Raw genomic sequence first — 14,730 nt, 5'->3', positions numbered from 1 at the left:
ACTGAGTGCTTCTACTACAAAGGAACTAGTCACTAGAAGCGGAACTGCCTCAAGTACTTGGCGGATAGGAAGGATGGAAAAGTAAAGGTATATTTGATATACATGTTATTGGTGTGTACCATACTAATGCTCGTAGTAGCACCTGGGTATTTGATACTAGTTCTGTTGCTCATATTTGCAACTCAAAACAGGGGCTACGGATTAAACGAATATTGGCTAAGGATGAGGTGACGATGCGCGTGTGAAATGGTTCCAAAGTCGATGTGATCACCGTATGCACGCTACCTCTACATCTACCTTCGGGATTAGTTTTAGACCTGAATAATTGTTATTTGGTGACAACGTTAAGCATGAACATTACAGCTGGATCTTGTTTGATGCGAGACGGTTATTCATTTAAATCAGAGAATAATGGTTGTTCTATTTATATGAGTAATATCTTTTATGGTCATGCACCCTTGATGACTGGTCTATTTTTATTGAATCTCGATAGTAGTGATACACATATTCATAGTATTGAAGCCAAAAGATACAAGTTTTAATAATGATAGTGCAACTTATTTGTGGCACTTCCGTTTAGGTCATATTGGTGTAAAGTGCATGAAGAAACTCCATGCTGATGGGCTTTTGGAATCACTTGATGCTTGCGAACCATGCCTCATGGGCAAGATGACTAAGACTCCATTCTCCGGAATAATGGAGCGAGCCACTGACTTATTGGAAATAATACATACTGATGTATATGGTCCGATGAGTGTTGATGTTCACGACGTGTATCGTTACTTTCTGACCTTCACAGATGATTTGAGAAGATATGGGTATATCTACTTAATGAAACATAAGTCTGAAACATTTGAAAAGTTCAAGGAATTTTAGTGTTGAAAGGATCGAGAAGAGGTGTCTAGAGGGGGGTGAATAGACACTTTGTAAGAAAAGTTGCACTTTTTAATTTCTTTAAGTTGAAGTGGAGTTTTAGCACAATTTTAAACATTCACAATACATATCAAGCAAGCATGACATGAGTATATGAGCTGCGGAAAATAAATCATGCAAGTTCTAAGAATGTAAAGGGATGGGATTTGAGTGTGCAAACGCAATTGGAGACACGAAGATTTTTGCCGCGGTTCCGATAGGTGGTTCTATCGTACATCCACGTTGATGGAGACTTCAGCCCACGAAGGGTAACGGTTGCATGAGTCCATGGAGGGCTCCACCCACGAAGGGTCCATGAAGAAGCAACCTTGTCTATCCCACCATGGCCATCGCCCACGAAGGACTTGCCTCACTAGGGTAGATCTTCTCAAAGTAGGCGATCTCCTTGCCCGTACAAACTCCTTGGTTCAACTCCACAATCTTGACAGAGGCTCCCAAGTGACACCTAACCAATCTAGGAGACACCACTCTCCAAAAGGTAATAGATGGTGTGTTGATGATGAACTCCTTGCTCTTGTGCTTCAAATGATAGTCTCCCCAACACTCAGCTCTCTCTCATAGGATTGGATTTGGTGGAATGAGGGTTTGAGTGGAAAGCAACTTGGGGAAGGCTAGAGATCAAGATTTATGTGGTTGGAATGGAATATCTTGACCTCAACACAAGTGTAGGTGGTTCTCTGTCAAAAAATATATGTTGGAAGTGTAGGCATGTTCTGATGGCTCTCTCCATGAATGAAGAGTGGGTGGAGGGGTATATATAGCCTCCACACAAAATATAACCGTTACACACAAATCACCGAACTCGGTGGGACCGAATTAGAAGACTCGGTAAGACTGATTTAGTTCAAAATGTGAACGTTAGGATTTTCAGTGGGACCGATATTATCAACTCAGTAGGACCAATGTGCTAGGGTTAGGGTAAAGCCTCATCTCGGTTGGACCGATTACACAAACTTGGTGGGACCGATTTGGGTAATAAGAGAAACAGAGAGTTGACCAAGCAAACTCGGTGAGACCGATTGCATATTTTGGTGAGACCAAAATTACTGCAATAGGCAACAGAGAGTTGGCAAGCCCATCTCGGTGAGACCGAGATCCCATCGGTGTGACCGAATTGACTAGGTTTTCTGGCAGTGGCTATGTCAAATGAACTCGGTGGCGTCGGATAGGAAATTTCGGTGGGGCCGAGTTTGACTTTTGGTTTGGGACATATGTGGATGTGAGAAAGTGGATGAGGGCCTTGGAGCATATCACTAAGCACTTTGAGCAAGCAAGCCATTAAGCAACACCTCATCCCCTTTCAATAGTATTGGCTTTCCTATGGACTCAATGTGACCTTGGATCACTAACATAGAAAATGTAGAGTCCTGAGCTTGAGCTTGAGCTAATCATTTTTCTTCGTCATCTTGAAGGGGTTCCACGTCCTCTAGCCCATGCCACTCCATTGTTGAACTTATCTGAAACATACTAGATGAGAACATTAGTCCAACAAGAGATATGTTGACATTAATTACCAAAATCACCCAGGGAGCACTTGTGCTTTCAATCTCCCCCTTTTTGGTAATTGATGACAACATACATCAAAGCTTTAGATAAAGATAGAGAGAATAACCAGTAAGGCTTTGGAAAGACATGTAACATGCATAGGCTCCCCCTACATGTATGAAATCATGCAAATATGGAATATAGGAGCATGTGAATGCATAAGCATGACAGAGTAAGCAATGTGTTACATGTATCTTGGCTATATGCATCAGAGCAAAAGATGTGAATATAGGAAATGTACCTACATGCTCATGAGTCCTTCTTGCAAACAGTATGTACATCAGCAAGAAATCCTCATGCACATGAGTGTGATGCATATACTTACCTTGTGGTCTTGAGTTGGCTTAGGAAGGAGTGAACGTGAGTAAACAAGGTTAGATAACACAGATACATCTACAAGCTAGAGCAAACAAAAGAAACCACAAGAGTACCAAGACTGGATGACATGTAGAGAGTGAGTACTGAGTACTCGATTGGACGTAGACATGTCCCCAAAGGTAAAAGATATGCAATGAATTCAAGGATTTTCTTCCCTTAGATGTCTTGCTCCCCCTGATTCTTGTATGACAGATGTTGGGAGAAGATAGGGAACAGAAAGAAAATTAGCAAACATGAACATGTCTTTTCCCCTCTAAAGACATGTGACTTCTCTCCTCTTTGAATACCAAGCATCTGGGGCTTTTGATGTGATTTATCTCTTCCCCCCTTTGAAGAATTAAGCTTTGATGTGATCTCTCTCTCCCCCTTTGACATCAATTTCCAAGAAGGGTTCTCCTAGAGTGTGAGTAAAAATAGGTTTGGTCCTTGAGTCACAGGGCAAAGCAGCATGTAGAGTGCGATGCTGGTAGAGGATAATAATCATCAAGTGGAGCTGGAACAAAAAACATGAACAAGTGGCAAATGGTCTTTTCTGCATTAAAATCGGTAACGCCGAGTTATTTACTTCGGTGGCACCGAATTGGTTCGGTTTGACCGAAAATGACAGACCGGTGTGACCGAGTTCAACATAGAGGACACTTGTCACCTCAGCTCACTAGGAAAATAAGATCTCACAAAGATTTGTAAGGAATTGGCTGAAAGATTTGCAATGAATTGGGTGCAAAAATGTAGAACTAAATAGATAAAAGAAAATCTAGATGAAGTTTTTTTATAAAGGAAAGGGAATAAATATGCAAAGGACAAATGCAAAAACTCAAGGAAACACTAGAGAACTTCATCTAGAATTGGGCGGTGACAAAGTCACCTATGTTAGAGTATATTGAGTAAGGAGTCAAGTGTGAACACTTGATCATAAGTCATACTCATCGTTTAAGCTCAAAATGGGGTTACCATTCTTCGTTTAAGCATTTGATGTATTCCCATCTTGTTGAGTTGCTTTGACGTATTACTTGAGGTAAAGCTTCTCTAAGATGGAATGACATACCTTTGGTGGTGGTGTTGATCTTAGTCATGTAGTCGAACTTGTGTGGGTTGCTCGAGGTTGATGTAGCTCATCAAGAGTTGGGAGAACCACTAGGAAGTGAGTTCATCTACCTACGTGGGTTAGTTTTGCAAGGAAGAGCACTTGTGTATCCAAAATGACAATCATGAAATTTGATACCAAATGAAATTTGATATATAGGATTTGTGAAAGGATATGTTGAAGGGTTCCAAGCTTCCTTGTCTTCAACCACCATTGTGTAGAGACTTAGTGATGTAGAGATTGCTCAAGTTGTAAGGGAGTTGCAATCTCATAGGTTTAGATTTATCCATTTACCTACAAGGGTTAGATAGCATGCAAGAGTGCAAGAATATCCAAGACATATGATCATCATCATAAGAGAAGTATCAAGGATTAGTCATAGGCTCATGCCTTGCATGTATCCAAATGGAGTTCCTACTCCAAGTTTGAAGCATCAATGATGTTCAATTCACCTCTCAAACGGCAAAAGAATTTCTCATCAGGCGGTTTGGTGAATATATCCGTCAATGTCTTATCGGTACGAACATGTTTAAGATCAATGTCCCCTTTAGCAACATGATCTCGAATGAAATGATGACAAACTTCAATATGCTTAGTTCAAGAATGTTGCATGTGATTGTTAGCAATCTTAATAGCACTCTCATTATCATAAAGCAATGGAACATGTCTCACATTGATCCCATAATCTTTAAGAGTTTGCGTCATCCAAAGTAATTGAGCACAACATGAACCGGCGGCAATGTATTCCGCTTCGGCGGTGGATAAGGATACCGAGTTTTGTTTCTTGGAGAACCAAGACACGAGAGATCTACCAAGAAATTGACAAGTACCTGAAGTGGACTTTCTATCAACCTTGTCTCCGGCATAGTCCAAATCGGAATAGCCAACAAGATCAAAAGAGGACCTCTTAGGATACCAAATGCCAAAATTTGGTGTATGTATTAACTATCTCACTATGCTTTTCACAGCCTTAAGATGACATTCTTTGGGGCCGCTTGACATCGTGCACACATGCACACACTTAGCATAATATCGGGACGGGAGGCGCATAGATATAACAATGATCCAATCATAGAGCAGTAAACCTTTTGGTCAACCGATTTGTCATCCTTGGTCAAATCAAGATTTCCACTAGTTGGCATGGGAGTTTTCATACCTTTGCTTTCTTGCATGTTGAACTTCTTGAATAAGTCCTTGGTGTACTTTGTTTTAGAAACAAAGGTGCCTTCCTTAGTTTGCTTGATTTGCAAACCAAGAAAGAACTTGATTTCACTCATCATAGACATCTCAAACTTCTTCGACATTAGCTTCCCAAACATTTCACTAAAATGAGGGTTAGTCGAACCAAATATGATATCATCAACATAAATTTGGCATACAAATAATTCACCATTAACCCTTTTAGTGAAAAGAGTAGAATCTATCTTTCCAATCTCAAAACCTTTCTCAATAAGGAACTTGGTCAAGCATTTATACCATGCTCTAGGATCTTGTTTAAGACCATAAAGAGCTTTGTGAAGTTTGTAAACGTGATCGGGTTTCTTAGGATTGACAAAGCCATGAGGTTGTTTAACATAAACTTCCTCCTCAATTTCACCATTTAGAAAAGCATTTTTAATGCCCATGTGGTATAAAGTGATATCATGGTGATTAGCATAGGAAAGTAAGATGCGAATGGACTCAAGTCTAGCAACGGGGGCATATGTATCACCGTAGTCCATACCTTCGACTTGAGTGTAGCCTTGGGCGACGAGACGAGATTTTTTGCGGATGACTTGACTATCTTCTTCTTGCTTGTTGCGAAACACCCATTTGGTACCAATGATGTTGTGGTTGTTTTCGGGCTTCTCGACCAATGTCTACACTTGATTTCTCTCGAAGTTGTGTAGCTCTTCATGCATGGCGTTTATCCAATCCAGATCTTCCAATGCTTCTTCAACCTTCATAGGTTCAATGCTAGAGATGAATGAATAATGTTCACAAAAGTTAGCCAAACGAGTTTTAGAGCAAGTGATTCTCCCGGTTTGAATATCATTGAAGATTTGTTCGACGGGACGGTCTCTTGAGACTCTTGCTCAAACTCGTGAAAGCTTTTTATTGGGTCGGGATGGAACATCTTATTCATCATCTTGTCCTTCTTCTTGGACTTCTCCATTATTGGCGTTGTTGTTCTCTTGTCTTGGTGGAGAAGGAGGTTGATGAGGTTCATCTTGGTGTACTTCCTCATTTTCTTCATCTTGGTGCGTCCCACTTGTGGATGCTTCCGTATCAACTCTTGGTTCTCCTTGTCATGAGGTAGAAGCTTCCACTTGGACGGTCGAGGTACTCTCCTTTACTTCCGTTGGACGAATCTTGCCAATAGACAAGTCTTGGATTGCTTCCGAAGGATCCTTATCTCCTACATCAATTGGCAATTGCTCTACTTACGAGCCGTTAGATTCATCAAACTGCACATCTACCATCTCTTCAACCTTTCGGATGAAATTGTTGTAGACACGGTAAGTGTGAGAGTTTGAGCCATAACCAAGTAGGAAACCTTCATGAGATTTAGGAGCAAATTTAGAATGGCGATGCTTATCAAGAATGTAGCACTTTGAGCCGAATACTCGAAAGTATCCAACTTGGGGTTTGTTACCGGTGAGAAGCTTGTATGCCGTCTTGCCGAGTAGCTTGTGAAGATACAAGCGATTTGTTGCATGATAAGCTGTCTCAACCGCTTCTGCCAAAAAGTGTTTTGGAGTCTTGTACTGATCAAGCATCGTTCTCGCCATCTCAATAAGAGTTGGTTCTTCCTCTCAACAACTCCATTTTTTGAGGCGTGTACGTAGCCGAGAACTCATGTGAAATCCCTTCTTTGTCAAGAAAGGTATCCACATTTGCGTTCTTGAACTTCGTTCCGTTGTCGCTACGAACCTTCTTGATCTTCACTTAAAATTGATTTTGGGCCTTCCTAGCGAAGTTGTTGAAGATCTTTTGGACCTGCGATTTATCATCAAGAAAGAACACCCACGCAAATCTTGAAAAATCATCAACTATAATGAGTTACCACCGAGACTCTTGTAGGCATTGGGACCAAAGAGATCCATATGAAGTAGCTTGAGCGGTCTTCTCGTGGTCATAATGTTCTTCACGGGGTGACTTCCTCCAACTTGTTTTCCTGCTCGGCAAGCACTACAAAGTCTATCCTTGTCAAATATAACATCTTTTACTCCAAGGATAGTATCACCTTTAATAAGCTTATCAAGATTTCACATACCCACATGACCTAACCTTCTATGCCACAACCAACCTTTCGAGGATTTAGCAATTAGGCAAGTTCTAGGTTGAGCCTTTTTAGTGAAATCAACAATGTAGAGATCACCTCTACGTGTACCGGTAAAGACCATTTTATGATTATCTCTACAAAACACTTGGCAATCTACTTCAGTAAATAGAACATTGAAACCAAAGTCAGCAAGTCTAGATACGGAAAGTAAATTGTAGCCAAGAGATTCAACAAGCATAACATTTTGTATGGAGCTATCATGTGAGATGGCCACCTTACCAAGGCCAACCACCTTACCCTTTGAGTTATCACCAAAGGTGACATACTTTCGAGGGCCGTCATTTTCAGCAAGCTCAAGAAACATATCTTTGTCTCCGGTCATATGATCGGTACACCCACTATCAAGAACCCATTCCTTTCCTCCAGCCATGTAGCTGCGAAGATTAGCCATAAGACCAAAGTGTCTCATTGCATCATCAAGATCATAGTCACTATCATCATCCTCATAATAGTATCCATGTTCAACATCGTCATGTGGTGGATCAATTCCTAGAGAGAGTGATTCATTAGAAGTATGATCGTAACAATGTTCATCTCTATGAATTTTAATGACTTCGGAAATGATATTGCTAATGATTCCAACATCTCCTTTGGCACTCGTAAGATTAGTAAGCTCAAATAAACAATCACCAAATTTGGGATCATTGGAACTCATCTTACTAAAGGCAATAGACTTATGAAGAATCTCATCTAAGTTTTTCAAGTAATAGTTTGGAAATTGTTCCTCAAGGAATCTCCATATGGTGTAGGCACAATCAAGAGCAGGCAAGCTACCAAGAAAGTTTCAAGGCAAACCTCTAGTGATTAAATTGACAGTTCTAAGATTACGGGTCATATCAATAGACTCATCAAGGATAGGATACAAAGGATCAACATGAGGTGAACAAGGGCTAGTAATATACTTGTTCAAATGATATTCATTGAAAATCTCAAGCATCTCATTTTTTCACTCATGAAAGTACTCTCCATCAAGTATAGGCACTCTATGTCTAGTACTCCACAACATAGACTCATCCATCTTCCTCCAAAGGTGTTTAAACCAAAGCAATGGACACCAAAGCTCTGATACCAATTGAAAGGATTGAGAAGAGGTGTCTAGAGGGGGTGAATAGACACTTCGTAAGAAAAGTTGTAGTTTTTAATTTCTTTAAGTTGAAGTGGAGTTTTAGCACAAGTTTAAACATTCACAATACATATCAAGAAAGCATGACAAGAGTATATGAGCTGCGGAAAATAAATCATGCAAGTTCTAAGAATGTAAAGGGATGGGATTTGAGTGTGCAAATTCAATTGGAGACACGAAGATTTTTGCCGCGGTTCCGATAGGTGGTGCTATCGTACATCCACGTTGATGGAGACTTCAGCCCACGAAGGGTAACGGTTGCACGAGTCCACGGAGGGCTCCACCCACGAAGGGTCCATGAAGAAGCAACCTTGTCTATCCCACCATGGCCATCGCCCACGAAGGACTTGCCTCACTAGGGTAGATCTTCTTGAAGTAGGCGATCTCCTTGCCCGTACAAACTCCTTGGTTCAACTCCACAATCTTGACGGAGGCTCCCGAGTGACACCTAACCAATCTAGGAGACACCACTCTCCAAAAGGTAATAGATGGTGTGTTGATGATGAACTCCTTGCTCTTGTGCTTCAAATGATAGTCTCCCCAACACTCAGCTCTCTCTCATAGGATTCGATTTGGTGGAATGAGGGTTTGAGTGGAAAGCAACTTGGGGAAGGCTAGAGATCAAGATTTATGTGGTTGGAGTGGAACATCTTGACCTCAACACAAGTGTAGGTGGTTCTCTCTCAGAAACTATATGTTGGAAGTGTAGGCATGTTCTGATGGCTCTCTCCATGAATGAAGAGTGGGTGGAGGGGTATATAGCCTCCACACAAAATCTAACCGTTACACACAAATCACCGAACTTGGTGGGACCGAATCAAAAATCTTGGTAAGACCGATTTAGTTCAAAATGTGAACGTTAGGATTTTCGGTGGGACCGATATTATCAACTCGGTAGGACCGATGTGCTAGGGTTAGGGTAAAGCCTCATCTTGGTTGGGCCTATTACACAAACTCGGTGGGACTGATTTGGGTAATAAGAAAAACAGAGAGTTGGCCAAGCAAACTCGGTGAGACCGATTGCATATTTCGGTGAGACCGAAATTACTGCAATAGGCAACAGAGAGTTGGCAAGCCCATCTCGGTGAGACCGAGATCCCATCGGTGTGACCGACTTGACTAGGGTTTCTGGCAGTGGCTATGTCAAGTGAACTCGGTGGCATCGGATAGGAAATTTCGGTGGGGCCGAGTTTGAATTTTGGTTTGGGACATATGTGGATGTGAGAAAGTGGTTGAGGGCTTTGGAGCATATCACTAAGCACTTTGAGCAAGCAAGCCATTAAGCAACACCTCATCCCCTTTTAATAGTATTGGATTTCCTATGGACTCAATGTGATCTTGGTTCACTAAAATAGAAAATGTAGAGTCTTGAGCTTGAGCTTGAGCCAATCATTTGTCTTCATCATCTTGAAGGGGTTCCATATCCTCTAGTCCATGCCACTCCATTGTTGAACTTATCTGAAACATACTAGACGAGAACATTAGTCCAACAAGAGATATGTTGACATTAATTACCAAAATCACCCATGGAGCACTTGTGCTTTCAAGTGTGAATTGGAAAATCATCGTAACAAGAAAATAAAGTTTCTACGATCTGATCGTGGAGGTGAATATTTGAGTTATGAGTTTGGTCTTCATTTGAAACAATGTGGAATAGTTTCGCAATTTGCGCCACCTGGAACACCACAACGTAATGGTGTGTCCGAATGTTGTGACCGCACTTTATTAGAAATGGTCCGATCTATGATGTCTCTTATTGATTTACCACTATCATTTTGGGGTTATGCTTTAGAGACGACTGCATTCACGTTAAATAGGGCACCATCGAAATCCGTTGAGACGACACCATATGAACTATGGTTTGGCAAGAAACCCAAGCTGTCGTTTCTTAAAGTTTGGGGCTGCGATGCTTATGTGAAAAAGCTTCAACCTGATAAGCTCGAACCCAAATCGGAGAAATCTGTCTTCATAGGATAACCAAAGGAGACTGTTGGGTACACCTTCTATCACAGATCCGAAGGCAATATATTCGTTGCTAAGAATGGATCCTTTGTAGAGAAGGAGTTTCTCTCGAAAGAAGTGAGTAGGAGGAAAGTAGAACTTGATGATGTAACTGTACCTTCTCCCTTATTGGAAAGTAGTTCATCACACAAATCAGTTCCAGTGATTCCTACACCAATTAGTGAGGAAGCTAATGATGATGATCATGAAACTTCTGATCAAGTTACTATCGAACCTCGTAGGTCAACCAGAGTAAGATCCACACCAGAGTAGTACGGTAATCCTGTTCTGGACGTCATGTTACTTGACCATGACGAACCTACAAACTATGAGGAAGCAATGATGAGCCTAGATTCCACGAAATGGCTTGAGGCCATGAAATCTGAGATGGGATCCATGTACGAGAACAAAGAATGGACTTTGGTTGACTTGCCCGATGCTCGGCAGGCCATATAGAATAAATGGATCTTCAAGAAGTAGACTGACGTTGACGGTAATGTTACTATCTACAAAGCTTGACTTGTTGCGAAAGGTTTTCGACAAATTCAAGGAGTTGACTATGATGAGACCTTCTCACCCGTAGCGATGCTTAAGTCTGTCCGAATCATGTTAGCAATTTCCTATTTTTATGATTATGAAATTTGGCAAATGGATGTCAAAACTGCATTCCTTAATGGATATCTTAAAGAAGAGTTGTATATGATGCAACCATAAGGTTTTGTCAATCCAAAAGGTGCTAACAAAGTGTGCAAGCTCCAACGATCCATTTATGGACTATTGCAAGCCTCTCAGAGTTGGAATATACGCTTTGATAGTGTGATCAAAGCATGTGGTTTTATACAGACTTTTGGAGAAGCCTGTATTTACAAGAAAGTGAGTGGGAGCTCTGTAGCATTTCTAATATTATATGTGGATGACATATTGTTGATCGGAAATGATACTAAATTTCTAAATGGCATAAAAGGATACTTGAATAAGAATTTTTCAATGAAGACCTCGGTGAAGCTGCTTATTGTCGGGGAATGTAGCAATAATACAAAAATTTCCTACGTGTCACCAAGATCAATCTAGGAGATACTAGCAACGAGACAGAGGGAGTGCATCTTCATACCCTTGAAGATCGCTAAGCGGAAGCGTTACAAGAACGCGGTTGGTGGAGTCGTACACGCAGTGATTTAGATCGCGGTCGATTCCGATCTAAGCGCCGAACAACGGCGCCTCCGCGTTCAACACACGTACAGCCCGGTGACGTCTCCCGCGCCTTGATCCAGCAAGGAGAGAGGGAGAGGTTGGGGAAGACTCTGTCCAGCAGCAGCACGACGGTGTGGTGATGGTGGAGGAGCGTGGCACGCCAGCAGGGCTTCTCCAAGCACTGCAAGAGATGAGGAGGGAGAGGGGTAGGGTTGCGCCAAGAGGCAGAGAGACTCGTGTGTTCGGCAGCCCCAAACCCCCCACTATTTATAGGAGGAGGGGAGGATGGTGCACCCCCTCTAGGGTTCCTACCCCTAGGGGGGCGGCAGCCCTAGATGGGATGGAGGGGGGCGGCCAAGAGGGGGAGAGGGGGGCGCGCCCTAGGGTGGGCCTTAGGCCCATCTGCGCCTAGGGTTTCCCCCCTTATCCTCCTAGCTGCGCCTTGGGCCCTGGTGGGAGGCGCACCAGCCCACTCAGGGGCTGGTCCCTTCCCACTCTTGGCCCATGCAAGCCTCCGGGGCTGGTAGCCCCTCCCGGTGAACCCCCAGAACCCTCCTGTGGTCCCGGTACATTACCGGTGATGCCCGAAACACTTCCGGTGGTCAAAACCTCACTTCCAATATAGTATCCTTTACCTGCGGACCATTCCGGAACTCCTTGTGATGTCCGGGATCTCATTCGGGACTCCGAACAACATTCAGTAACCATGTACAAACTTTCCCTATAACCCTAACATCATCGGACCTTAAGTGTGTAGACCCTACGGGTTCGGGAATCATGCAGACATGACCGAGACAACTCTCCAGCCAATAACCAACAGCGGGATCTGGATACCCATGTTGGCTCCCACATGTTCCACGATGATCTCATTGGATGAACCACGATGTCAAGGATTCAAGCAATCCTGTATACAATTCCCTTTGTCAACCGGTATGTTACTTGCCCGAGATTCGATCGTCGGTATCCCCATACCTCGTTCAATATCGTTACCGGCAAGTCTCTTTACTCGTTCCGTAATGCATGATCCCATGGCTAACTCATTAGTCACATTGAGCTCATTATGATGATGCATTACCGAGTGGGCCCAGAGATACCTCTCCGTCACACGGAGTGACAAATCCCAGTCTCGATTCGTGCCAACTCAACAGACACTTTCAGAGATACTCGTAGTGTGCCTTTATAGCCACCCAGTTACGTTGTGACGTTTGGCACACCCAAAGCATTCCTACGGTATCCGGGAGTTGCACAATCTCATGGTCTAAGGAAATGATACTTGACATTAGAAAAGCTTTAGCAGACGAACTATACGATCTTGTGCTATGCTTAGGATTGGTTCTTGTCCATCACATCATTCTCCTGATGATGTGATCCCGTTATCAACAACATCCAATGTCCATGGTCAGGAAACCATAACCATCTATTGATCAACGAGCTAGTCAACTAGAGGCTTACTAGGGACATGTTGTGGTCTATGTATTCACACATGTATTACGGTTTCCAGTTAATGCAATTATAGCATGAACAATAGACAATTATCATGAACAAGTAAATACAATAATAACCATTTTATTATTGCCTCTAGGGCATATTTCCAACAGTCTCCCACTTGCACTAGAGTCAATAATCTAGTCCACATCATTATGTGATTATAATGAATCCAACACCCATGGGGTTTGTTCATATCTCGCTTGCTAAAGAGGTTTATTAGTCAATGGGTCTGAACCTTTCAGATCCATGTGTGCTTTACAAATCTCTATGTCATCTTGTAGATGCAGCTACCACGCGCTACTAGGAGCTATTCCAAGTAACTGCTCTACTATACGAATCCGGTTTACTACTCAGAGTCATCCGGATTAGTGTCAAAGTTTGCATCGACCTAACTCTTTACGATGAACTCTTTTACCACCTCCATAATCGAGAAAATTCCTTAGTCCACTAGTTAATAAGGATAAGTTCGACCACTGTCATTGGATCCATTCCTGGATCACTCTTGTACCCCTTGACTGACTCATGGCAAGGCACACTTCGGGTGCGGTACACAACATAGCATACTGTAGAGCCTACGTCTAAAGCATAGGGGACGACCTTCGTCCTTTCTCTCTCTTATGCCGTGGTCAGGTCTTGAGTCTTACTCAATACTCACACCTTGTAACACAGCCAAGTACTCCTTCTTTGCTGATCTATTTTGAACTCCTTCAAAATCTTGTCACGGTATGTATTCATTTGAAAGTATTATTAAGCATTTTTGATCTATCCTTATAGATCTTGATGCTCAATGTTCAAGTAGCTTAATCCAGGTTTTCCATTGAAAAACACTTTTCAAATAACCCTGTATGCTTTCCAGAAATTCTACATCATTTCTGATCAACAATATGTTAACAACATATACTCATAAAAAATTCTATAGTGCTCCCACTCACTTCTTTGGAAATACAAGTTTCTCATATACTTTGTATAAACCCAAAATCTTTGATCATCTCATCAAAGTGTACATTCCAACTCCGAGATGCTTACTCCAGTCCTTAGAAGTATTGCTGGAGCTTTACATACTTGTTAGCATCTTTTAGGATTGACAAAACCTCCTGGTTATATCACATACAACCTTTCCTCAAGAAAATCGTCGAGGAAACAATGTTTTGACATACTATCTGCAAGATTTCATAAATAATGCAGTAACTGCTAACATAATTCCAATAGACTCTTAGCATCGCTACGAGTGAGAAAGTCTCATCGTAGTCAACTCCTTGAACTTGTCGGAAAACATCTTAACGACAAGTTGAGCTTTCTTAATGGTGACACTTACCATCATTGTCCGTCTTCCTTTTAAAATCCATCTGCACCCAATAGCCTTATGACCATCAAGTAGTTATTCCAAATTCTATTCTTTGTTTTTATACATGGATCCTCTCTCGGATTTTATGGCCTCGAGCCATTTGTCGGAATCCGGGCCCACCATCGCTTCTCCATAGCTCGTAGGTTCATTGTTGTCTAGCAACATGACTTCCAAGACAGGATTACGTACCACTCTGAAGTAGTACGCATCCTTTTCGACCTATGAGGTTTGGTAGTGACTTGATCCGAAGTTTCATGATCACTATCATAAGCTTCCACTTCAACTGGTGTAGGTGCCACAGGAACAACTTCATGTGC

The sequence above is a fragment of the Triticum aestivum genome, chromosome 3A, assembly GCF_018294505.1.
Source record: "Triticum aestivum cultivar Chinese Spring chromosome 3A, IWGSC CS RefSeq v2.1, whole genome shotgun sequence".
Taxonomy (NCBI): domain Eukaryota; kingdom Viridiplantae; phylum Streptophyta; class Magnoliopsida; order Poales; family Poaceae; genus Triticum; species Triticum aestivum.
The sequence above is the reverse complement of the archived record's forward strand: the minus strand, read 5'-3'. Positions refer to the sequence as shown.